At 36.7% G+C, this 27461-nt stretch overlaps 1 pseudogene; it reads right to left on the reverse strand.

Moving 5' to 3' along the window:
* Positions 1 to 2316: 2316 nt before the first annotated feature.
* LOC129024146 (zinc finger Ran-binding domain-containing protein 2-like) overlaps positions 2317 to 27461 on the reverse strand; it is a 33869-nt pseudogene continuing 8724 nt past the window's right edge.

Consider the following 27461-nt stretch of genomic DNA (forward strand, 5'->3'; position numbering starts at 1 on the left):
GCTTGGGCTGCACAGGAACCCACGGAGGCGGAGGAAGGCTCAGGCATGGCGGGCTGCAGTCCCAAGGCCTGCCCTGTGGGAAGGCAGCTAAGGCTAGGCGAGAAATCGAGCGCAGCACCGGTGGGCTGGCACTGCTGGGGGACCCAGTACACCCTCCGCAGCCGCTGGCCCGGGTGCTAAGTCCCTCATTGCCCGGGGCCAGCAGGGCCGGCAGGCTGCTCTGAGTGCGGGGCCACCAAGCCCACGCCCACCCGGAACTCCAGCTGGCCCACAAGCGCCGCACGCAGCCCCGGTTCCCGCTCGCGTCTCTCCCTCCACACCTCCCTGCAAGCTGAGGGAGTGGGCTCCGGCCTTGGCCAGCCCAGAAAGGGGCTCCCACAGTGCAGCAGTGGGCTGAAGGGCTCCTCAAGTGCGCCAAAGTGGGAGCCCAGGCAGAGGAGGTGCCGAGAGCGAGCGAGGGCTGTGAGGACTGCCAGCACGCTGTCACCTCTCAGTACCACTAGCTGAGAGGAAATAATCTCAAACACAGCTGAGTAGAAAGCAAAAATCAAGTATCTGGGGATACCTGTAAAACAAAGTGTATATATGTGCATATATGATACTAAAAAGCACTATATCAAGTATATGTTAATTCACTTATTCAGAATTCAAAATGTACACTACCATTCTAGGGTAAAAATGGTGATTAACAGTGATGACATGAAGTCTATCACTTGAAATAATAAACAAAATTTGTTATCTCCAAATTATGTTACTCATGGATGTTAGACAATCTTAAGCATTTTGCTTAAGATCATAGTGGTCTGGAATAGAGCTAATGAAATGTGGTAATGCCACCATAGGCCATCATGTAATAATGTCATTAAAATTACACTAAAAAGGAAACAAAGAAAAACATGTGTTTTCTTCATGTGACCAGATTTTAATTTTGAGAAATAAACTCTGAAAGCATTTTAAGCCATAAATTAGTCTCAGATGAATAGGAAAAATAACAATTTTTGCTTACATCATGCAGAGAGAGGCATTCATTTGTTATCCAGAAGAAAATTTCATGTGGTGTGTTTATAGTTAAACATCTTGAAGTAAATCATCACTTAAATTCACAGTGTCTCCATTGGCCTTCCATCAAAAGAGAAATATACTTCAAAAGTTTACTTCAATTTGCTCATTAACTATGATTTCGCCTTTTCTACCCTATAACATTTGATAACTAGATTTAAAAGAATATCACACAAACCTTCTTAAAATATTGATAAACATGTTTAGATAAGACGTTTTTCTTATCAACTGACCATATCAAAAGAGATAAACTGTTAGACTTTCTTTCTTGCCCCTAATTATGTGTCAGAAAGGAAAATGAGGCCGGGTGCAGTGGCTCACACCTGTAATCCCAGCACTTTGTGAGGCCGAGGTGGGCGGATTACCTCAGGTCGGGAGTTCAAGACCAACCTGACCAACATGGAGAAGCCCCATCTCTACTAAAAATACAAAATTAGCCAGGCGTGGTGGTGCACGCCTGTAATCCCAGCTACTCGGGAGGCTGAGGTAAGAGAATTGCTTGAACCTGGGAGGTGGAGGTTGCGGTGAGCCGAGACTGTGCCATTGCACTCCAGCCTGGGCAACAAGAGTGAGACTCTGTCTCCAAAAAAAAAAAAAAGGAGAAAAGGAAAATGAATCACACCTTTCTCCTTCTGCAAGTCACACGATTCTTTTCCATTAAATGTAGTGGTGCAAAAAAAAAGTAAAGCTTGATAAAGACAATGATTCCATGGCACCCTTAGTACAGCAAATTTCAAAATAAACCCATTTCCAGTTGGCTGCTTTACAACTTAGTTTAACTTTTTTGGTAAGAATCACTTTGACATAGGTTAACAACATAAACAGGTTGACTTATTTTCCCAGAGTAACATAAACATGTTGTTTCCAACTAGTTTACCAGTTTTGCCTCCATGCCCAAAAGTTCAAGCAAGCCCAGATAATTTTGTCTTAGCCAGTAAACACGATATATGTGGAAATGAGAAAAATGAGTTTAATTAGGAAACAATACTTTGTTACAGCTGAGATGATTTTAAATGAAGCAAATGGTTGTAAACCATGAATGACAGAGCATCTATTTTGGGACATTATGGCTTATTAACAGAATGCTATTTACTTTCAACTTCACAAATAAACACAGCTGTATTGTTCTGAAACATGATGAAAGGCATGCACCTCTACTAGCAGATTTAGCACTTCTGACCATCAAAAACACCAACTTCCTTAAAAATGTGCTCCATGCACTGTATTAGATTTCATTAAGATATACATTTTAACCCCTCATTTCTTTTTTGAACTTGAATGGGAACCAGAATGGAATGATCCAGAAGATGACCTGTGGTGCTTGGGTAAAGTAATGGTGTTCTGTAAGGGTTGGCCATGGGCTCAGGGTTGTTTAGTGAGCCCCTGTGGGACCTGGAACTGGATCTTAATTTCAACCCAGAGGATCTTAAATGTTCTCTGGAACTGAAACAAGATCTTGACTATGAACTAGAACTTCTTGAAGGGAACCTGGACCTAGACCTTGAATTTGAAAGGGACAATGAACATGATGAAGATAGTGAATGTGAAGATTGAGACATTGAGTGACTTTTTCTATTAGATTTCTTTTTATTACTATCATCTTCTTCACTGACATCAATATTATATTTTGAGATATCAGCATCATCTTCATCCTCATCTTCATCTAATTTATATTTAGAAAGATCTTTGTCCTCATCCTCTTCTTCTCCCTTTGATTCTTTACTTCAACCTCCTTTCATATAGATGCAGGACCAACAGGTTTCCCTCTGCATTTTTTCTTTTTATATCCAAACTCATCGTATTTACCTTCAGATTCTTCTTATTCTATATATTCAACATTATCTTTTTTTTTTTTTTTTTTGGAGACGGAGTTTTGCCCTTGTCACCCAGGCTGGAGTGCAGTGGCGCGATCTTGGCTCACTGCAACCTCCGTCTCCTGGGTTCGAGCGATTCTCCTGCCTCAGCCTCCTGAGTAGCTGGGACTACAGGTGTATGCCACCACGCTCGACTAATTTTTGTATTTTTAGTAGAGACAGGGTTTCAACATGTTGGCCAGGACGGTCTCGACCTCTTGACCTCGTGATCTGCCTACCTTAGCCTCCCAAAGTGCTGGGGTTACAGGCATGAGCCACCGCGCCCAGCCAACATTATCTTTTATTAAAGCCACCAACATATCTGTTCTTTCTTCTAATTTAGCATACTTTGGAGTATTACATGTTACACTCTGATCTTCTGGTCGAATTCACATTACTGCAAGTTATACCTTGCCAGTCATTAGCATTAAATAGGCATCAGCTATTTTCTGTAAACATTTTTCCTATTTCAGTGCCCCCAGCTTTCATCATCTTGGCCTGTCGTTTTCTTTTTAATTATTACTATTATTAATATTATTCATAGTTGCTTTTACAAATTATGTTTTTGTTTTCATGAAATGATATTCATAAAATTTGGTCAAGTTGTATTTTTCTATTTTCAGTGCTCACCCTCATACAATTATACCATAACTTCCCCTTTCTGGAGATAATTTTGATTATTCATCTTTTCATTTTCCTTATCATCTCCAGGTAATGACTTGTACTTTCGTGGTTTTCTATTACAGACTTTCAAATTCTGATTTTGAATGAAACAATATACTGTCCTATCTCTTTGCTTTGCTTAGATCCTATTTTGGATTTTTGCTAACAATATAATCTTATAGCTTGTGATAGACCTCTTCTGATTGAATCAATGGTATCTTTAACAACAACTAGATCATATCTAAAGTTTTGGCACTAAATTGACCGTATGCACTTTGAAATATACTTCTGACACAATTTTCTCCATGAAAAAATTAGTTGCCATTGGGATATAATAAATTCACTTGATATTTGGGTACAATATTGCTGCTTGATTAGACTATTTCCCTGTCTTCCTACCATCCATAGTCGGTGCTCTTCCCCTTGAAAGGTGGAGCATAAGGTGGTAACCCTCTCTGTTAGTTTATATATTCCATATGCAGAACTGAAATATATATGGTGGAAATATTTGATAATATTTATACACTAAGTCATTAAATTGACGTTTTTAAATAATGAGAGTCAACCTTTTTAAGTCATCTTATTAACTGCAGCATTTTCAGGGAATTAGTCGGTAAAAATTTAATATAATCTTTTTGATTAATTTTATGTATTTTTTTCTAATGAAAGGAAATTGGATGCAATTCTTTGATTAAGTTCACATAATATTTAATATTATAGTTTTGCCTGGAATATTAACTGCCTTTGGGGGAGATTTTCAGAGATTAGATTTGGTAATCCAAGGGTCCTAGCTGATATTTTAAAAATAAATAAAATTTGCAAATTAATAAGTAGTGTAGATTCCAATTATATGATTACATTAGGTCCAATTAAGTAATTTACACAAGGAAAATTAGTCTAGAAGTAACCTGGTCAGGAATACAACAGAGGTAGTCCGGTTTGACATTACGTCCTTTTTTTTTTTTTTTTTTTTTTGAGATGGAGCCTCACCCTGTCACCCATGCTGGAGTGCAATAACATGATCTCGGCTCACTGCAAACTCCACCTCCTGGGTTCAAACAATTCTCTTGCCTCAGCCTCCTGAGTAGCTAGGATTACAGGCACCTGCCACCACGCCTAGCTAATTTTTGTATTTTTAGTAGAGACAGGGTTTCACCATGTTGGCCAGGCTGGTCTCGAACTCCTGACCTCGTGATTCACCCGCCTCGGCCTCCCAAAGTGCCGGGATTACAGGCATGAGCCACCACGCCCAGCCTGACATTATGTTCTTAGACACTACAAAATACCACCTTACATTCTTTGTATGTTTATTAAAATCTTCTCCAATACTCATTGTAAATACTTGAAAAAAAAGAAGACAAACCTTTAACTTCTCTTTCTTCCCAAGAGATGCTAAATTTACTTTATTTTACTCCATAATAGAATGAGAAATATCATAGTCCATATGTAATTTATAAATTACTAATCAAGATTTATAGAAAGTAGATAAAATCAACTTGAATTAATTCATATTTCCTTAGCCCCGTCTCTAGAATAAAGAATATATTCTTTGGTTATTTGTTTTTAACATCTAACACACAAGAGAATATATATATTTTTTAAATATGAAATTTTTTGATATGTTGTAATCATTTTGCTATAAGTGCTACATAGTTTTCAAAAAGGCAGAAAAAACCTTATGCAGTGTTTTATAGCATGACAACCCAGAAAGATCAAGATTGGAAATTCATAAATGTACTATAGCACTATTTGTTATTTTTATTAGGTTTATATTTAAATACTTTCATACTAAATGTTGGGCTAATTTTTCATCCTTCTACAACTCTAATAATTTTGAGGATTAAAAGGCAAAATAAAAATCTACTATAAAAGAAAAATAGAACATAATTATAGGAGAGCACGAACAACTTTATACAAAAATCTTTTAAAACACACAGGCTCACACTTGTAATCCCAGCACTTTGCCAAGGCAGGTAGATTGCTTGAGCTCAGGAGTTCGAGACCAGCCTGGGCAACATGGTGAAACCCTGTCTCTACCAAAAATAAAAAAAATTAGCTGGGCATGGTGGTGCCCCTCTGTGGTCCCAGCTACTCGGGAGGCTGAGGTGGGAGGATCACTTGAGTCTGGAAGGCAAAGGTTAAATGAGCCAAGACTGTGCCACTGCACTCCAGCCTGGGTGACAGAGTGAGACCCCATCCCAAAATTTTTTTTAAAAAATAAAATAAAAAACCAATTTTCTAAAGTATGTGATTTTCCGAAACCAACAGAAAAGAAGCTATGACTACACATAAAGCTACTTAAAAATCTTATATTTGTACTTTGAAATCTACCCAAAAACAAACTAACAACCCACTACGCTTCTTTAGGCAGGCATTTTTATAGGTGAATTACATAAAAACTCAAAGATCATGAAAAAATGATGGCATAGATGTAAGCTGGCTTCACTATCCCCCCACAGAAAAGCAAAAATGAATATACAGTGCTGAGATTATCACCAGCAATATCCCAAAACTCAAATATGGGTATGGTCAGTTCCTGAAGTCACAGAGAAGTAAAAAAAACAAAAAAAAATCCAAGCAGACAGTAAAATAAGCACATTTCCACATCTTCAGTGACCCTCCTCCCAATTTTCCCAACACCAAGTGCATGGAAAATTTCCTCTGACTCACAGTTTCTCCACTGGAAAAAGTGAGATCAAGGTGGACAACCAGCTTCCTCACCATCTTGAATATGCTGGAAGGAGACCTGTCCCTGCCTCAAACCACAAGAAGCATTTGAGAGTACCAGAATTGAGAAATATCCTCGAGGATAGCCAGAGACAAAGAGGGAAGGCAGGACTGCCATCCCCAACCTTGGAATTTCTGCTCTATAACTTGGCCAGAGGAGATAGTAAATTACAGTAGCTATTCAGCAGCATCATGTCGTAGGAGGTTTGTTCCACAGGTCCCCTGGGCAGGAACCCCCAAGCCAGCCTTCCCACAATACCACTATATTTTGTTTGGTACGACACTCATTCCATTCAGGACAGGCTGCTGCACTCTGTTTACTAGAACCAAGGAAAACCTGGGATTCAAGAGCCATCTAATGCCAAAAAGAAAAAAAAAAAACTAGTAGAAAAATTTTTTAAAAATCAGTAGATAAATTACAAACAACATCTAAGAAAAAATATCTAATAAATACCAAAACAAGACAGACTGGAATAAATAACTAGTCCTTCAATTCAAAGACATAGATATACAACCACAAGAAACAATGGCAAACAGGGAACTATGACCTCAACAGACGGAAAGAGCAAGGAATCAGTGACTGACCCTAATGAGATGGCAATATGTAAATTATCTAAACAAGAATTAAAAATAGCGGGGTTTTTTAAAATTATACTTTAGTTCTGGGGTACATGTGCAGAACTTGCAGGTTTGTTACATAGGTATACACATGCCATGGTAGTTTGCTGCACCCATCAACCTGGCATCTACCTTAGGTATTTCTCCTAATGCTATCCCTCCCCCAGGCCTCCACCCTCCAACAGGCACAGGTGTGTGATGCACCCCACCCCCCGTGTCCATGTATTCTCATTGTTCAACTCCCACTTATGAGTGAGAACATGCAGTGTTTGGTTTTCTGTTCTTGTGTTAGTTTGCTGAGAATGATGGTTTCCAACTTCATCCATGTCCCAGCAAAGGACATGAACTCATTCTTTTTTATGGCTGCATAGTATTTCATGGTATATATGTGCCACATTTTCTTTATCCAGTCTATCATTGATGGGCATTTGGGTTGGTTCCAAGTCTTTGCTATTGTAAACAGTGCCACAATAAACATACGTGTGCATGTGTCTTTATAGTAGAATGATTTATAATCTTTTGGGTAAGGAATGCTTTTACACTGTTGGTGGGAGTGTAAACTAGTTCAACCATTGTGGACGACAGTGTGGCAATTCCTCAAGGATCTAGAACTAGAAATACCATTTGACCCAGCAATCCCATTATTGGGTATACACCCAAAAAAAAAGCGGTTTTAAGGAAACTCACTGATTTCCAAGATAACACAAAAAGTAATTCAGAAATTTATCAAAGAAATTTAACAGAGATAGAAATAATTTTTAAAAGATCAAACAGAAATCTAGGAAATTAGATATGCATTTGCTGAGCTGAAAATTAGAGGCTTTCAACAGCAGAATGAATCAGGCAGAAAAAAAAAATCAGTGAATTCGAAGATAGAATATTTGAAAATACAGAGTCAGAGCAGAAAAAGAAAAAAAGAATGAAGAAGTATGAAGAGTCGTTAGCTCTTTAAAATAACTTTGTGTGTTTGTTTGTTTTTGAGCCAGGATCTCACTCTGTCACCCAGCCTGGAGTGCAGTGGCATGAACATGGCTCACTGCAGCCTCAACTTCCTGGATTCAAGTGATCCTTCCCTATCAGTCCTCCCAGTAGCTGGGAGTACAAGCATGTGCCCTGACACTTGGCAAATTTTTTTTTTTTTGTAAAGATGTGATCTCGTTGTGTTGCCCAACCTGGTCTCAAACTCCAGGACTCAAGCAGTCCTCTCACCTCAGTCTTGCAAAGTGCTGGGATTGTGGGAGTGAGCCACCACACCCAGCAAAATAACTTGTTACATTAATAAGATGTTCTCAGTAAGGTTCATGCAAGCAAAATGCAAAATCTATGATAGATTTAATAAAAATTAAAACCTACTACCAAAAAAAAATCACCTAACCCCAAAGGAAGACAATATAAAAGGAAAGAAGAAAAAGAAGAACCAGAAAACAAGCAACAAAGTGGCAGTAGTAAGTCCTTACTTATCAATAATAACGTTGAATGTAAATTTATTTAATTCCCCAATTAAAAGGCACAGAGTGGGAGAATGTGTAAAGGAAAAAGACACAATGGTGTGCTTCCTACTAGAAACTCACTTGATCTATAAAGAAACACATAGGCTTAAAATGAACAGGTAGAAAAAGGTATTCCTTGCAACTGGAAACCAAAAAAGAGCAGGAGTAGCTATATTATATAAGAAAAAAAAAACAGACTAAAAATCAAAAATTGTAAAAGAGATAAAGACTGTCATTATATAAAGATAAAGGGTTCAATTCAGCAAGAGGATATAACAACTATAAATGTCTGTACACTCAAAACTGGAGATTCTAAGTATATAAAGCAAACATTAATAGGTCTAAATCAGAGAGATAGACTGCAATGCAATAATAGTGTGGCCTTCAATACTCCACTCTGAGTAATAGACCGATCAATCAGACAGAAAATCAACAAAGAAACATTAAAATTAAACTACGCACTAGACCAAATAGTACAAACTGACATTTACAGAACATTTCTCCCAATTGCTGCAGAATACACATTCTTTTTATCAGCATATGGGACATTCTCTAGAATAGACCATACCTTAGGCCACAAAACAAGTCTCAACAAATTCAAAAACGTTGGAATCATATCAAATATATTTTCTGACCACAATGGAATACTAGAAATCAATAATAAGAGGAACTTTGAAACAATGCTAACACATAAAAATTGAACAACAAGCTCTGAAATGACCAACAGGTCAATGAACAAATCAAGAAGAAAATTTTAACATGTCTTGCAACAAATAAAAATGGAAATAAAACATACCAAAATCTGTGAGATATACCAAAAGCAGGACTAAGAGGGATGTATATAGCAATAAATGCCTATATTAAAAAAGTAGAATGACTTCAAATAACCAACCTAACAATGTATCTCAAGGAACTAGCAAACCAAGAAAAACACAGACCCAAAAATTAGCAGAAGAAAAGAAACACTAAAGATCAGAGCAGAAATAAATACAATTGGAGACTAAAAAAATACAAAAGATTAATGAAATAAAAAGTTGGTTTTTTGAAAAGATAAAGAAAATTCACAAACTTTTAGCTAGATTAACTAAGAAAAAATAGAGAAGACCCAAATAAATAAAATCAGAAACAAAAAGGGAGACATAACAACTGAGACCATGTTAGCAAGTACAAAGAATCATTAGAGACTATTATGAACAACTATATCCCAACAAACTCGAAAACCTAGAAGAAATGTATAAATTCCTGGACACACGCAGCCTACCAATATTGAATCATTAAGAAATAGAGAACCTGAACAAACCAAAGATGAGTAGTGTTATCAAAGCCATAACAAAAAGTCTCCCATCAAAGAAAAGCTCAGGACCTGATGGTTTCACTGCTGAATTCACCAAATAATTAAAGAACCACTAATGCCAATTCTACTGAAACTCTTCAAAAGAAATTGAAGAGTGGGGAATACTTCCAGACTCACCAGCATTACACGGATACACAGGACGAGGACACACACACACACACACACATACACACACACACACACACACACTCTAAACCTATTGTCCAATACCCCTGAAGAACATTGATGCAAAAATCCTCAACAAAATACTAGCCAACCAAATTCAACAGCACATTAAAAACATCATTCACCATAATCAATTGAGATTCATCCCAGGAATATAAGAATGGTTCAACATATGCAACACAGTAAACGTGATATATCACATTAACAGAATCAAGAACAAAAGCCATATGATTATTCCAATAGATGCTGAAAAAGCACTTGATAAAATTCAACATCTCTTTATGATAAAAGCCTTCAACAAACTGGGTATATAAGGAAGATACCTCAAAACAATAAAGGCATGTATATATATATACACATATATATGTGTATATATATATGACAAATTCCTAGCAAACATCATACTGAATGGGGAAAAATGGAAAGCCTTCCCTCTAAGATCTAGAAAAAGATAAAGGTTCCCACTTTAACCACTTTTATTCAACAGAATCCTTGGAGTCTTACCCAGAGAAATTAGTCAAGAACAACAAATAGAGGGCATCCAAATTAAAAAGGAAGAAGTCAAAATAGCCTTGTTTGTAGATGGCATTATCTTATATTTAGTAAAACCTAAAGATTCCACCAAAAAACGGTTATAACTGATAAACAAATTCAACAAAGTTTTAGGATACAAAATCAACCAACAAAAATCAGTAGTATTTGTATACGTCAACACAAGCAATCTGAATAGGAAATCAAAAAAGCAATCCCATCTACAATAGCTACAAAGAATATAAAATAAATATATAGGAATCAACTTAACCAAACATGTGAAAGTACTACACAAGGAAAATTGTAAAACAGTGGTGCAAGAAATTGAAGAGGACACAAAAACAATGGAAAGATATTCCATGATCCTTAACTGAAAGCAATAATATAGTTAAAATGACAATACTACCCAAAGCAGTTTACAAATTAAATGAAATCCTTATCAATATTAATGACACTTTTCACAGAATTTCTTTTAAAAGCAATTCCAAAATTTATGTGGGACCACAAAAGATCTCCAAATAGACAAAGTCATCCTGAGCAAAAGGAACAGATCTGGAGGCATCACACTGCTTCAAGATATACTACAAAATTATTTTAAACAAATCAGCATGGTACTGGCATAAAAACAGACACATAGGCCACTGGAACAGAATAGAGAACCCAGATATAAATTCATGCTTTTACAGCTAACTCATTTTTAACAAAGTTGCCAAGAACATACAATAAGTAAAGGACAGTCTCTTCAACAAATGGTGCTGGGAAAACCGAGTAACCATATACAGAAGAATGATACTAGGCTCTTAACTCTCACCATATACAAATATCAAATAAAAATGGATTACAGACTTAAATGTAAGACCTAAAACTATAAAACTATTCGACAAAAAGATTGGGGAAATGCTTCAGGATGTAGATCTATGCAAAGATTTAGGGCTAAGATGTCAAATGCACAGGCAACAAAAGCAAAAATAGAACAGTGAGATTACATCAAGCTGAAGAGCTTCTGCACAGCAAAGGAAGCAATCAACAAAGTGAAAAGGCAACTCTCAGAATGGGAGAAAATAGTAACAAACTATTCATCTGAAAAGGGATTAATATACAAAATATACAAGGATTTCAAACAACTCAACTGCAAAACAACAACAACAACAAAACACAAATAATCTAATCTAATTTTAAAAATGGGCAAAAGAGCTGAATAGACATTTATCAAAAGAAGTTATACAAATGGCCAACAGGTATATGAAAAAATGCTCAATGTCACTAATTATCAGAGATATGCAAATTAAAACCACAATGAGATATCATGTCACCCAAGTAAACTTGGGTTTTATAAAATGACAGGGAGCTGGACATGGTGGTTAATGCCTATAATCCAACATTTTCGGAGGCTGATGTGGGAGAATCACTTGAGCCCAGGAGTTTGAGACCATCCTGGGCAACATAGTGAGATTTTATCTCCAACAACATTTAAAACTTAGCCAGGCATGATGGCATGTGCCTGTAGTCTTAGCTCCTTGGGAGGCTGAGGTGGGAGGATTGCTTGAGCCCAGGAGGTCAAGGCTGAAGTGAGCCATGATCACACTATTGAACTCCAGCACAGGCAACAGATTGAAACCCTATCTCAATGTGTGTATATATATATCATATATATAAATTTTAAAAGTAAAAAGACAAGGAATAATGGATGCTGGCAAGTGTGTGGAGAAAGGGGAATGCTTAGCTGAACACAGTGGTGTGCACCTGTAGTCCCAGCTACTGGAGAGGCTGAGATGAAAGAATTACTTGAACCCAGGACTTCAAGACCAGCCTAGCCAATATAGCAAGACCTTGTTTCAAAAACAAAATTTTTAAATAGGGAAATGTTCATATGCTGTTTGTGGAAATGTAAATTACCACAGTCAATATGGAAAGCTATATGGAGGTTCCTCAAAAAACTGAAAATAGAACTATCATATGATCCAGTAATTCCACTACTGGGTATATAACCAAAAGAAGGAGATTCGGTCTACTGAAGAGATATCTGCACTGCCATGTTTATTGCAGCACTATTCACAGTAGCCAAAATATTGAATTAACCTTGGGGTCCATCAATGGATGAGTGGATAAGGAAATCATGAAATACATACACAACAAATTTTTACTCAGCCATAAAAAGATACAGTCCTGCCATTCGCAGCAACATAGGTTGAACTGGAAGCCATTATGTTAAGTGAAATAAGCCAAGCACAGAAAGACAAATATCATATATTCTCACTCATACGTGGGAGCTACAAAAGTGAATCTCATGAAGATAGAGAATAGATTGGTTGCTACCAGAGGCCAGGAAGGATAGGAGAGAAGGAAGTATGAGAGAGTTTGATTAATGTGTACAAATATACAGTTTAATAGAAGAAATCAAACCAAGTGTTTGATATGTCCGTAGAGAGACTATTATATACAATAATCTATTGTATATTTCAAAATAACTAGAAGAGAACAATACGAATGGTTCTAGCATAAAGAAAAGGCAAATATTTAAGCTGATGGATGTCCCAATTGTACTTATTTAATCTTTAAAAAATTATATGAATGTATTCAATTATCACATGTACCCTGAAATATGGACACATTAGGTATAAGTTTTTCAAATGTAAAAATGTTTTTAACTCAAAGATTATATAATAATTATTATGCAAACTTTTCCAGAAGATAAGACAAAAGGGAATTTTGCCCCTATTCATTTAATACATCTAATGTAAGCCTATTATCAAAACCAGTGAAGGAGACAGTCTCACTTCTGAGCATAGACGAAAAAATCTAAAAGGAAACACAGTAGATCCTCATTATTCATGGGTTCTATTTTGCAAATTTGCTTATTCCCTAAAATTTATCTGTAACATCCGAATCAATATTTAGGGCATTTTCAAGATCATTGACGGACATGCACAGAGCTGTGGAAAATTTGCATCATCCAACACGCATATTCCCAGAGTGTTCTGGCTTCTTGTTTCAGCTCTCATACTGTGAATAAATGTTCTTTGAGTGGTCTATATACTGCCACATTTTTCACATTTTTGTGTTTTTTATTGGTGAGTTTACTGTTTAAATTGACCCCTAAGCATAAAGGTAAAGTATAGTCTAGTGTTCCCAAGTATAAGAAAGCTTTGACCGGGTGCGGTGGCTCAAGCCCGTAATCCCAGAACTTTGAGAGGCTGAGGTGGGCAGATCACGAGGTCAGGAGATCGAGACCAGCCTGGCTAACACGGTGAAACCCCGTCTCTACTAAAAATACAAAAGAAATGAGCCGGGTGTGGTGGCAGGCGCCTATAGTCCCAGCTACTCGGGAGGCTGAGGCAGGAGAATGGCGTGAACCCGGGAGGAGGAGCTTATAGTGAGCCTAGATCGCACGACTGCACTTCAGCCTGGGCGACAGAGCAAGACTCCGACTCAAAAAAAAAAAAAGCTTTGTGTGCTTTAAGAAGTAAATATAGATAAGTTTCTTCAGGTATGATTTACAGTCCTGTTGGCCTTAAACTCAATGTTAGTGAATCACCAATATATAGACAATAAAGTGTCTTTAAACAGAAACATGCATAAAATAAGGTTATGTATTGATTGATTGACAAAAATATTTCCAGAGACTCACAGAAACCTAACCCTGTATTTCTGCTAGGAGCAATGGTTCAGTATTTGCTTAATTTGATGCTCGTGGTGACTTTATAGAAAATAACTACTGTGAATAACAAGAATCGACTGTGTTCTAAATACTAAGACGCATTAAAAATGTTTTTAAGAATCATATCAAATTCAGCTAATTCTAAATGCAAAGACTGATTATTTAATATTTGAAAATGTATAAATGTAATGTATGACATTCAGTATATAGTCTTATTATTTAATACAGAAAAATATTTCATGGTATCCAATACTTGTTTACTATAAAATCACCTAGCAAACTACAAATACAAGGTAACTTCACTAACCCAATAAAAGGCATCTAGCAAAAAGCTAGAAGCAAACACAATCATTAATGTTAAAACATTAGAAACTGTTATTTTAAATCCAGTATGAGACAAGCATGCCTACTCTCAATGCTTCTATTCAATATGGCATCAGACATCCAAGCCAGTGCATTAAGACAAAAACAAGGAAAATACAGTAAGAGAATAAAAATGAAAGAAACGAAATTATAAAGACTTGCAGGCAAAATTATTCTCCAATTAGAAAATGCAAGAAAATCTATATAAAATTTATTGGAATTAATAAGAGTTCAGTAATGCTACTGGATCAATAAATACATCAGTTGAATTCCCAACAGGAAAAAAATATCAAAGTGTTATTTTAAAATAATATTTACCAATAAAAATACTTAAGAATAAAGCTTTTAAAAACATTTCAGATCTTTATAGAGAAATATAATAATACCTTATTATAACTTTTATGTCTTTATTATAAGGTATAAAAGAATACCTAAATATAAGGGGAGATATGTCATGTACATGCATGCAAAGATTCAATATGGTAAAGATGGCAATTCCTGCACATCAATTTTAGATGACTTGAAGTCATCTGTGAAGAAACTGTGAAGTTCTATTCCTGTTAAAATAAGTGGATATTTTTAGGATTCCTGTCTTATCTTTTTTGTAATTTAGATCTCTTATATATGCAAGAGTAATAGAATTCAAAACTCCTGTTTGGTAAAGCTTCAGAACTTTACTTTATAGGTAAAATCAAAAGCCTGTAACCAGCATTTACAACATTATAATTGTGTAATTACCATCCAACTGTAGGGCCACTGCATTCTCATCCCATGATATCTTTTGTTCACATTCCTTGCTTGAGTCAACTGTGTCTTGGATACCTTATCTTGCTTCTTTTAAAATTTTACTTGGGTACAACCTCAAGTCGGTCTTTTATAAATGGTGTGTTACTGATATATTTTATGATTTTTGTATGTCTTAAGATATCTTCATTATCCCTGTATATAAATGCTAGTTTATCCAGGTATCAAATTTCAAGTACAAAATCATTTTCCCTCAGAACCTCAATACATTGTTTTATTCTCTTCTAACTTCAGTGTAACCACTGAGAACTCTGATGCAAATCTGATTTATATTTCTTTGTAAATTATATATATTTTATCTTGGCATATATAGAACCATCTTTGCAAAAATTACGACGGTGTGAGAAATTTGACATAGAAAAATTGTGACAGTGAAAGAGATCTGACCTAACCGACTCCATTTTGCTTCTAACCTCCAAGCTGCCCTTGTTCATTCCTGGACATACGTCAAGCTGACTATGGGAGGAATTTATAGTTTACCTTTAAAACAAAATGATAACAGCCCTTTCCCAAAACAAACCTCCTCCTTGCTTGGGGATCAAACCTCCTTTGCAAAACTAACAAATTGGCCACAAGATTAGAAATTATAACTTTGGAGTCATGCAGCCAGAAGACACAGGATTCCTAACCTTCCCTTCCCAATTGCTGCTATAGATAAGATCACTATTAGGAAATCTAAGATTGGTGTTTGAGGTGTTTTCCAGACCATGCATTTTGATAGACCAGCCGGTGCCACCCCGACCAATAAACTGGCTCATCTGGTCCTGTGGCTCCCTTCCAGGAACTGATTCAGTACAAGAAGACAAGCTCCAACTCCCTATGATTTCATCCCTGACCCCAAAAATCAGCATTTCCCATACTCTATACCCCTGCCCACCAAACTATCCTTAAAAGATCCTTGCCTCTGAATTTTCAGGAAGGCTGATTTGAATAATAGTAAACTCCTGTCCTTCCACTTAGCTGGCTCTGCATTTATTAAACTCTTTCTCTATTACAAAAACCTGATGTTCTCAGTGTGTTGGTTTTTCTGGGCAGGGGGCAAGATAAACCTGTCAGGTGATTACATACTTTTAAGATATTCTCTTCTTGGTGTTTGAGTTTTATCCCTGCCTTGTAGTCCCTTTCAATCTGCAAACATATGTCTTTCTTTAATTCTAGGGTCCCTTTTCAGAGAAAACTTTCTTCTATTTTTAGTTTGACTGTTACCCTCTGTTTGTTTTATTAGTAGCTTTTTTTAATTCATCCAAATTTACAAACAAATATTGGAACACTTGCATTGATTTTATAAATTTATATTTTCTATCTCAGATATTTTGTTCCATTATTTTTGCCTGTGCCTCAATTTTTTCTTCTAACTCCTTGATTGACATTTCCTAGTTTGGTATTTATAATTTTTAATTTCCAAGATACCTTTATTCTATATTTGCTTCTTTTTCATAGCAGCCTGCTCTCATTTTATCAGTTGTATTATTTCTTAAATGTTTCCAAGGATAGAATTTTTATCTTTTGTTCTTTAGATTTTATGTGATTCTTCTAAGACTAATTATTCCATTAGTTCATGTTGGTCCTACCAAAAAGAAAAAAAAATGTTTTTTTTCTCAAATACCTACAGATTCTTAGTTGCTCATTCATATATATGAATTAATGACTAAGTAGCATAGGTTTCCTGTGTGTTTACATATATATGTTTCCTCAATGGTTTCCTTCTCTGAATGAAAGAGATCACCATCAGCTCTCTGTATGCAGACAGAGTATATCATTGACAGACTGCCTTTGCTTTATAGTTTGTAGCTGAAAAGTGAGCAGGTACTCCCACCCCTCATTCCAAAATGAGGAGTGTTTTACTGTGAAGTTCCATTCCTGTTAAAATAAGTGGATATTTTTAGGATTCCTGTCTTTTTTTTTTTGTAATTTAGATCTCATTATAATTGAAGGTTAAATTTCATAACTGCACATAAAGAGGGCCTGACTGGTTAAAGCGCCCCAAAACAGTCATTTTAATAATCATTCCACTTGTTACTCCTTGTACCTGCTTACCCTGAATTTGCAGCCGTTTTATGAAATTCCGTCAATTCTGTAGCTTTCTCCTGTGTCTGTACTTGGAAGTAACTTTTGATGTGGTTTATCCACCAATAAAATGTATGTGCCTTTCCAAATCCAGAAATGCACATATATTTAAATGTGGTAAGGCCTATTCCTCTCATCTTTGGTGCTGTGACAAATTTATTACAATTTGTATTCTTTCACTGACATTTTAAATGGGGCATTTGGAAGGAGGGGAGAAAAACACATATGTTCAGCAAAAGCCAATACATATTATTTTTAGTTTTTTTTTTTTTCTTGTTTCTTTCTTTTTTTAACTTTTATCTTAAGTTCAGGGGTACATGTGCAGGATATGCAGGTTTGTTACATAGGTAAACTTGTGTCATGGGGGTTTGTTGTACAGATGATTTCATCACCCAGGTATTAAGCCTAGTACCCATTAGTTATTTTTCCTGATCTTTTCCCTTGTTCCATCCTCCACCCTCCAAAAGGCCCCAGTGTGTGTTGTTGCCCTCTACATGTTCATGTGTTCTCATCATTTAGCTCCCACTTGTAATGGAGAACATGAGTTTGATGTTCTGTTCCTGCATTTGTTTGCTAAGGATAATGGCCTCCAGCTCCATCCATATCCCTGCAAAAGACAAGATCTTGTTCTTTTTTACGGCTGAAGAGTATTCCATGGTTTATATGTACCACATTTTCTTTATCCAGTCTATTATTCATGGACATTTAGGTTAATTCCATGTCTTTGCTATTATAAATAGTGCTGCAATGAACATACGCATGCATGTGTCTTATAATAGAATTATTTATATTTGGGGGGGTGGGTCTATACCCAGTAATGAGATTGCTGGATCGAATGGTATTTCCGTCTTTAGGTCTTTGAGGAATTGCCATATTCAAGTTCTAGTTATCTACCCATTTTCTTAAAAGACCTATATTATTGTAGATCCTGCCAAGTACTTATTATATATGCTAGTGAGTGCATTGAAACCTGGCTGATATCTCAAGGATAAAGACAAAGGCAACCAAGTTGAAAGATATTTTATGTTACCTTATGCATGTATGTGTAATTTCATCTTCCTATGAAGAAGTAAAGATAAATATCTCCATATTTGGACTATAAATTTTATTAAGTATAAATAAGATGTATTATTTTCCAAGATAGTGGATTGGAAGCAGTGTTAGCATGCCTCTCCCACTGGGAAACATAAAATAGTGGTAGAGATTCACACTGCAAACTTTTTTCCAAGAAACAACACAGGAACTTAACAGAAAGACTGAAAGAAACCACAGTCCCTTTGAAAGAAGCATCAGACTGCAGCCTACACCATGAACCAGATGAAAAACTGTAAGTCCCCAGAGTGTGAGATGGGGATAAACAGCCTCTGGCATATACACTCTCACTGGGGAACTTGGCAATGCAGGCCATAAGGGAAGGTCTTAACCCTACTAGCACTGGAGCTAATTTAGTGAGCAGTGGGGAGTATATGAGAAGAAGTGGCATCTGGATACGCTTTGCACTCACTCCCAGTCTCCAGCAGGATGGAAGGAAGCCACTCCTGATTCTACCTCACAGGGGACCACCTAGAAATCTTCCAACTAATTCGGGCAGTGGTCACTGGATGAGAAAACCTCTCAACTGAGATTTGCAATAAAATCTTGAGTGGGGATGAACTCCCTTGTGCAAAACTGAGGGGTGGGTGGAAAATGTGCCACAGCTATGGGCACAGGAGCTGGGTGCCCCTGCCTCATGGGCAGACCAAGTGGGTCATGGCTCAGTTTCTGTTTCCATGGGGAAGGCTTATGGCCTGGGGTGTTTTGAGTTCTGAGCATAGACTGTCTGGAGCCTAGCTAACTGCTGCTAGCGGAACACAGCTGGTGTGAGACCTGCCTTGCAATGTGTGTGGGAGCTGGATGGGGCTTACTGTTGCCTGCTACTTCCCACTCCCAATGTGGACTCTTCCGTACAGCAGAGGAAGCTGCACTCTTCCCTATAACATTACCCCAGCAGCCAGAGAACTGCCCTCCAATGTTCACTGGGGCTGCTGCTTGCCCTGCACATGGACAGCCCTGACACATAGACTTTCCTGATCCAGCCCCTACCTGGCTTTACCCCTCAACAGGCCCTGGTAGCTTCACACAAAAAACAGAAACTTTTGGGACCTCTCTGGCCCCACCCATTGCCTGAAACACCAGAAAACCTCCCCGGGTAACATAAGGCAAGCACAGATCCCACCACTACCACCACAGCTGGGCTCCTTTGTAAGCACCAACTCCTGGCTGGAGGCCAACCAACACAGTCCATGACAGCATCTGCAGGTAGAATAATGCAGTGCCCAGAAAGGAGAAAACTTGTGTGTGACCTCAGCTATCATCATTGCCTGCATCACCCTGGCTAATACAGAGGTCCTGAGTCTGCACATTTGACTAGATCATTAATACTACAACCAGTATTTGAGAAATTCAAAACTCTAATGCTATTTATAACCAAGAAATTTCACAGTCTCCATCACTGCCCTGCCATCCCCATAAGGGCTTGTGCTGGTAAACACTGCTATGAGACTTGAGGACAGGTCACATCACTGGATGTGACCAGACATCCCCAAACATCAGCCTGGTGTGTGGCAGCCCCACTGGGTGGCTAGACCCAGAAAAGCAGCAGCATTCGTAGTAGTTTGGTTCTCAGGGCCTGCTACTCCTACGGAAAGGGAGAGTGCACCACATAAAGGGAACACTCTGTGCGACAAAGGAATTCAAATAGGCCTGCAGTCCCAGAACTTTCCACTTGCAGAAAGTTTTCTTCAGCAGAGCCACAGGTGCAGTATTGGGCTCAGCGAGGAGTCTGTAGCTCTTCAACAGTCAGGCAGCCCTGGTGCTCATGAATGATCTTAAAAAAGGGGAGTTCTTTTCCCCATCATCTACCACTGCATACACATCTGGGGCTTCCCCCATGGGAGCTCAGCATTGGTGCACCTGTAGATAGCCTTTCTGGAACACTTCATGGCGACCGGATCCCCACAGGAGGAGTGCCCTCCCGATTCAGGTTTGTACGAGGGGTAGAATCACAATCCCACCCACCCTCCATGATACATCAGCATTTCTGCAGAAGAAAAGAGGTGCCTGTATGATCTGAGTAGCTGGAACACTGAGTCAGGAGGGTGACTGGAAGGAGGATCGCTTTCCTGCTAGTCTGGCAGGGAAACTGAGGTGGCTCCCTCCCTTACCCCTGAAAAGACCTCAGTGCACTTCACTAAGAGCTCCCAAAACACCTCTGTCAAGGCTGGAACCACTGCCAACTGTTGGGTATTTGCATTTACCCATTTGCTTTAGCAACAACCAGTTTTTACCTGTGGAAACCTCCACTACTGGACTGAAGCATGAAGTGGTCAAACCAATAAATAAAATACTGGGTAATAAATAAATAAACAAGCAAACGAATAGATAGGTGTACATCACTGGGGAATGAGATAAGCTTCAAGAAACCTCTGTCATTCCAACCCCACAGGAGAGAGTGAATCTGCTCATACAAGGAGAACATTGCTACTACAACCAGCATCTGAGAAAGCCATTATACGAAGACTCTCTATAAACAAGTCATTCATATAGAGTCTTCACCCATGAAAGCAATAAATGCTGAATTACGTTACAATAAACTATAAATATTAAAGTCACATCCTTAAGGGAGGAAAAAGAAATTAAAAAACACAGTCAAACCAAAAACAAAGTTAAGAGTAATTAGAATATACAGTCTACCCAAATGAGAAGGAACCAGAAAAACAATTCTAGCAATGTGACAAAACAGGGTTCTGTAACACCCCTAAAAGATCACACTAGCTACCCAGCAATGGATCAAAACCAAGATGAAACCTTTGAAATGCCAGATAAGGAATTCAAAAGGTTGATTACTAAGCTACCCGATGAGATACAAGAGAAAGTTGAAAGCCAACATAAATAAACTTAAAAAACAATTCAAAATTAGAGATCTGGATATTATAAAGAAAAAACGGTCAGAACTTCTGGAAATGAAAAGCACACTTGGGGAATTACAAAATTCAGTGGAATGTTTTAGCAATAGACTAGACCAAGTAGAAGAAAAAATTTCAGAGCCTGAGGACAAGGCTTTTGAATTAACACAATCAGACAAAAATGAAGAAAAAAGAATGAAAAGAAATGAACAAAGTCTCCAAGAAATATGGGATTATGTATAATGGCCAAACCTAAGAATCACTGGTGTTCCTGAGAGAGAAAAGAAAGCAACATTTTAGAAAACTTATTTGAGGGAATAATTGAGAAAAAATTCCCTGGCTTTGCTAGACATTTAAACATCCCAAATACAAGAAGCTAAAAGAACTCCTTGCAGATTCATTGCAAAAATGACATCACCAAGGCATACAGTCATCAGGCTATCTAAAGACAATGTGAAGGAAAGAATTCTAAGAGCAGGAAGACAAAAAAAAAAAAAAAAGAATTCTAAGAGCAGGAAGACAAAAGCATCAGGTAACCTATAAAGGAAAAACTATCAGACTAACAGCAGACTTCTCAGCAGAAACCTCACAAGCCAGAAGGGATTTGGGTCCTTTCTTTAGCCTCCTTAAACAGAAGAACTGTCAGCCAGAATTTTGTATCCAGCAAAACCAAGTTTCATAAATGAAGAAGAAATTGTCTTTTTCAGACAAGCAGATGCTGAGGGAATTTTCCACTATCCTATGAACCTTACAAGAAACACTAAAAGGAGTTCTCAATCTTGAAACAAAAGGTTGTCATGCAACAGAACAGAACCTCTTGGAAGCATAAAACTCACATGACCTAAAGAACAAAACACAATGAAGAAAACAAAGTATCTAGTAACAATCAACATGATTAATGGACCAGTACCTCACATCTCAATGTTAACATTGAATGCAAATGGTCTAAATGTTCCACTTAAAAATACACATTGGGAGAATGGATAAAAAGTCACAAACCAAATATCTGCTGTCTTCAAGATACTCACCTAACAAGTAAAGCTTCTTATAGGCTCAAGGTACAGGGATGGAAAAAATAAATTATATGCAAACGGAAATGAAAAGTGGAAAGGAGTAGCTGTTCTTGGATAAAACAAACTTTAAAGTAACAACAGTAAAAAAAGGAAAAAGAAAGTCATTGTATGATGAAAGGCTCAATCCAACAAGAAGATATTACAATCATGAATACATATATACCTAACCCTAGAGCTCCCAGGTTCATGAATAAATTACTAGTAGACCTAAGAAAGGAGATAGACATCAACATAATAATAGTGGGGCACTTCAACACGCCACTGACAGCACTAGAAAGATCATCAATGCAGAAAGTCTAGAAAGAAACACTGGAGTTAATCTACACTCTAGAACAAATGAACATAAAAGATATTTACAGAACATTCTACCCCAAAAGTGCAGAATATACATCCTTTTCATCAGCACATGGAACATTCTCCAAGATAGGCCATATAGATAAGCCACAAAACTAGTCACAATAAATTTAAGAAAATCAAAATCATATCAAGTATCTTCTCAGACCACAGTGGAATAAAACAGAAAATCAACTCCAAAAGGAACTCTCGAAACTATATGAATACATGGAAATTACACAATCTGCTCCTGAATGACTTTGGGTTAAAAATGAAATCAAGATGGAAATTAAAAAATCCTTTGAAATGAATGACAACAGTGACACAACTTATCAAAAACTCGGGGGTACAGCAAAAGCAGTGCCAACAGGAAAGTTTATAGCACTAAACGCTGACATCAAAAAGTCTGAAAAATCACAAATTCTTAATAACAACCTAATGTCACACCTCAAGGAACTAGAGAAACAAGAACAGATCAAATCCAAAGCTAGCAGAAGAAAATAAATAACAAAAATCACAGAAGATCTAAATAAAATTGGAACCAAAAAAATTCAAAAGATAGATGAAACAAAAAGTTTTGTTATTTGAAAAGATAAACCAAATTGATGGACCATAGCTAGATTAACTAGCATGAGAAGAGAGAAGATTCAAATAAGCTCAGTTAGAAATGAAAATGGAGACTTTACAACCAAGACCAAAGAAATACAAAAGATCATTTGAGACTACTATAAACACCTCCATGCATATAAACTAGAAAATTTAGAGAAAATAGATCAATTTTTGGAAATACACAAACCTCCTGGCTTGAATCAGGAAGAAATACAAATCCTGAAAAGACCAATAACAAAGCAGTGAGATTGATTCAGTAATTTTAAAAATTGCCAGCAACAACAACAAAATGCCCAGAGCCAGATGGATTCACAGCTGAATTCTACTAGACATTCAAAGAATTGGTATCAATCCTACTCAATCTATTCCAAAAAATTAAGAAAGGGAATCCTCCCTAAATCATTCTATGAAGCCAGTATCACTCTGATACCACAACCAGGAAAGGACATAATAAAAAATGAAAACTACTGACCAATATCCCTGAGGAACATAGATGCAAAAATCCTCAACAAAATACTAGCAAACAAAATCCAAAAGCACATCAAAAAGATAATACACCATGATAAAGTGGGTTTCATCCTAGGGATATAGGGATATTTTAACATAAGCAAGTCAATAAATGTGATACATCACACAAACAGAATGAAAACAAAAAACATATTCATCTCAATAGATGCAGGAAAAGCATTCAATAAAATCCAGAATTTCTTTATGAGAAAACCCTCAACAAACTAGGCATCGTAGGAACATACCTCAAAATAATAAAAGCTATATATGACAAACCCACAGCCAACAACATACTGAATGGGGAAAAGTTGAAACTATTCCCCCTAAGAATTGGAACAAGACAAGGGTGCCCACTTTTACCACTTCTATTCAACATAATACTGGAAGTTCTAGCCAGAACAATCAGGCAAGAGAAAGAAATAAAGTGCATCCAAATTGGAAAAGAGGAAGTCAAATTATCTCTCCTGTCCAGTGATATGATTGTATACCTAGAAAATCCTAAAGACTCCTTCAAAAGACTTCTAGATTTGATAAATGAGTACAGTATAGTCTCAGGTTACAAAATCAATGTAAAAAATCAGTAGCGCTGCTATACAGCAACAACAACCAAGCTGAGAATCAAATCAAGAAATCAATCCTTTTTAGATAGCTTTAAAAAAATACATAGGAATATACATAACCAAAGAGGTGAAAGGTCTCTCTACAAGGGGAACTACAAAACACTGCTGAAAGAAAATAGAGATGACACAAATGGAAATACAACCCAAGCCCATGGATTGGAAGAATTCATATCATGAAAATGACCATACTGTCCAAAGAAATCTACAAATTCAATGCAATGCCCATCAAAATACCATTATCATTCTTCACAGAACCAGAAAAAACAATCCTAAAATTCATATGGAACCAAAAAAGAGTCCACATATTCAAAGCAATACAAAGCAAAAAGAACAAATCTGGAGGTATCATATTACCTCACTTCAAATTATACTACAAGCCTATACTTGCCAAAACAGCATGGCACTGGTATGAAAGTACCTACATAGACCAATGGAACAAAATAGAGAACCCAGAAATAAAGCCAAATACTTACAGCCAGCTAATCTTTGACAAAGCAAACAAAAACACAAATTGAGAAAAGGACACCCTATTCAATAAATGGTTCTGGAAAAATTCACAAGCTATATGTAAGAGAATGAAACTAGATCCCTGTCTCTCACCTAATACAAAAATAAACTCAAGATGGATCAAAGACTTAAATCTCAGACCCAAAACCATAAACATCCTAGAAAAAAACTAGGAAAAACTTTTCTGGACATTGGCCTATATAAAGAATTTATTACTAAGACCCCAAAACCAAACATAACAAAAATAAATAAATAGGTCTTCATTAAACTAAAAACCTTCTGCTCAGCAAAATAACTAATCATCAGAGTACACAGACAACCCACAGAATGGGAGAAAATATTTGCAAGCTATGCATCTGACAAAGGACAAGTATCCAGAATCTACAAGGAACTCAACCAAATCAGCAAGAAATAAGCAAATAATTCCATCAAAAAAGGGGTGAATAACATGAATAGACATTTATCAAAAGAAGATATACAAATGGCCAACAAATATATGAAAAATGCTCAACATCATTAATCACGCAAATTAAAACCACAGTGATATACCACTCTACTCCAGTGATCGTAGCCACTAATAAAAAGTTAAAAAAAAAATAGATGTTGGTGTAGATGTGGTGAAAAGAGAACACTTCTACACTGCTGGTGGGAATGCAAATTAGTACAACCTCTGAAAAACAGTATGGAGATTTCTTAAAGAAGTAAAGGTAGATCTACCATTCAAACCAGCAATCCCATTATTGGGTATCTACCCAAAGGAAAAGAAATCTTTATATGAAAAAGACACCTGCATGCATATGTTTATCGCAGTAAAATTCACAATTGCAAAGATATGGAACCAACCTAAGTGCCCATCAACCAATGAGTGGATAAAGGAAATGTCACATATATACACCATGGAATACTATACAGCCATAAAAAAGAATGAAATAATGTCTTTTGCAGCAACTTGGATGGAACTGGAGGCCATTATTCTAAGTGAAGTAACTCAGGAATGGAAAACCAAATACCATACGTTCTCACTTATAAGTGGGAGCTAAGCTATGGGTATGCAAAGATATACAGAATGGTATAATGGACTTGGGGGACTCAGAAGGGAGGAGGGTAGGAAATGTCTGAGGGAAAAAAACTACATATTAGATACAATGTACACTACTTGAGTGATGGGTATACTAAAATCTCAGATTTTACCACTATACAATTCATCTACATAACCAAAAACCACTTGCATCCCAAAAGCTATTAATATATATATGTAATTAATAAATACATTAAAATAAACCAAATGTAACTGTTTATACATATTTATACACCAGCTATTTTTCTGTCATTGACAATCTTTCTCTTTTGCTCATGTAGCTTACAGCCATGATTCACTCATTCAACAAGAATACAGCAGTGAACAAGAGAGATCTCTGATTTTTATGAAATTTACAAACTGTGATAAAGATACACCATAAACATGTAAGCCAACAATCAACTAAATAATGGTAAATTGTATGAGTGTATATGAACAAAACAAGTTACATGTGAAGACAGCAAATAGGTTTCTGAGATTGAAAATATAGACTGTTATAAAAGCAAAAGTGATTCAATTTCCTACCACCCATAGTAGTAGAAACTGAGGAATTGAGAAACATTACTGACCTTTTCAACTCTCTGGAAGTCACTGGCCAGGCTTTATGTACCAGGCTTTATATACTATGTCACAACTCAACATATGCCACCCAAAAAGATGCTAAGATTACATCTATTTCTTTATCCTGAAGCTAATATTCAATCTATATATCTCTCATGAAAATAAATATGTAAACTGGTGAATAAAACAATATTCACTTACCAGAAATGTGCCAGATTAAATGATGGAGGAAAGGAAAGAATCTGCAAAAATATATTAATATGGAGACACTAATGAGCTTTAAAATGATGCACTGTGAACTTACTAGGTGAAATTGGCTATCTGCCAGTCACAGTAATAATACTCTGCGTACCAAATGGCATATTTGAGGTCAGAACAAAGTTTATTCCAAAACAGTCAAATATTTCATTATTACTTTTGCTTTTATCCCTTAATTTTTCAAAGGTTTTTTTAAGCATGTTCTCATCAATCAGACTTAAGGTGTCTTGCTAGAATGTGTAAAGATAACAAACTGATCATAAATTACAATTCTATAACACTGTCTGGCTTTAAAATGTTCTCAGCTTAAATGCAAATTGAGTGCAAATTCATTCCTCCCTTTCCTTCCTGCTCCTCCCACCCCAGCCCACTCATTAGCACTAACTCTGAAACCGTGACATTTATAGGCACACACAAGGAATCTTATTCTAAATCTATGAAGAACTGATTTTGATCATTTTTTTGCGTATATTTTCCTTCATGACCTTTTACATAAATCATGACTGTGACAAAAGGGTCAGTTTGTTTCTTCATATTGATATCTACTTGAAAGGAAAATCTCTGAGAATATAAAGCTTTTACATAGCTTTGTGATCATCATTTTAAAATACTCATATTT

This window comes from Pongo pygmaeus, chromosome X, assembly GCF_028885625.2.
Source record: "Pongo pygmaeus isolate AG05252 chromosome X, NHGRI_mPonPyg2-v2.0_pri, whole genome shotgun sequence".
Taxonomy (NCBI): Eukaryota; Metazoa; Chordata; class Mammalia; order Primates; family Hominidae; genus Pongo; species Pongo pygmaeus.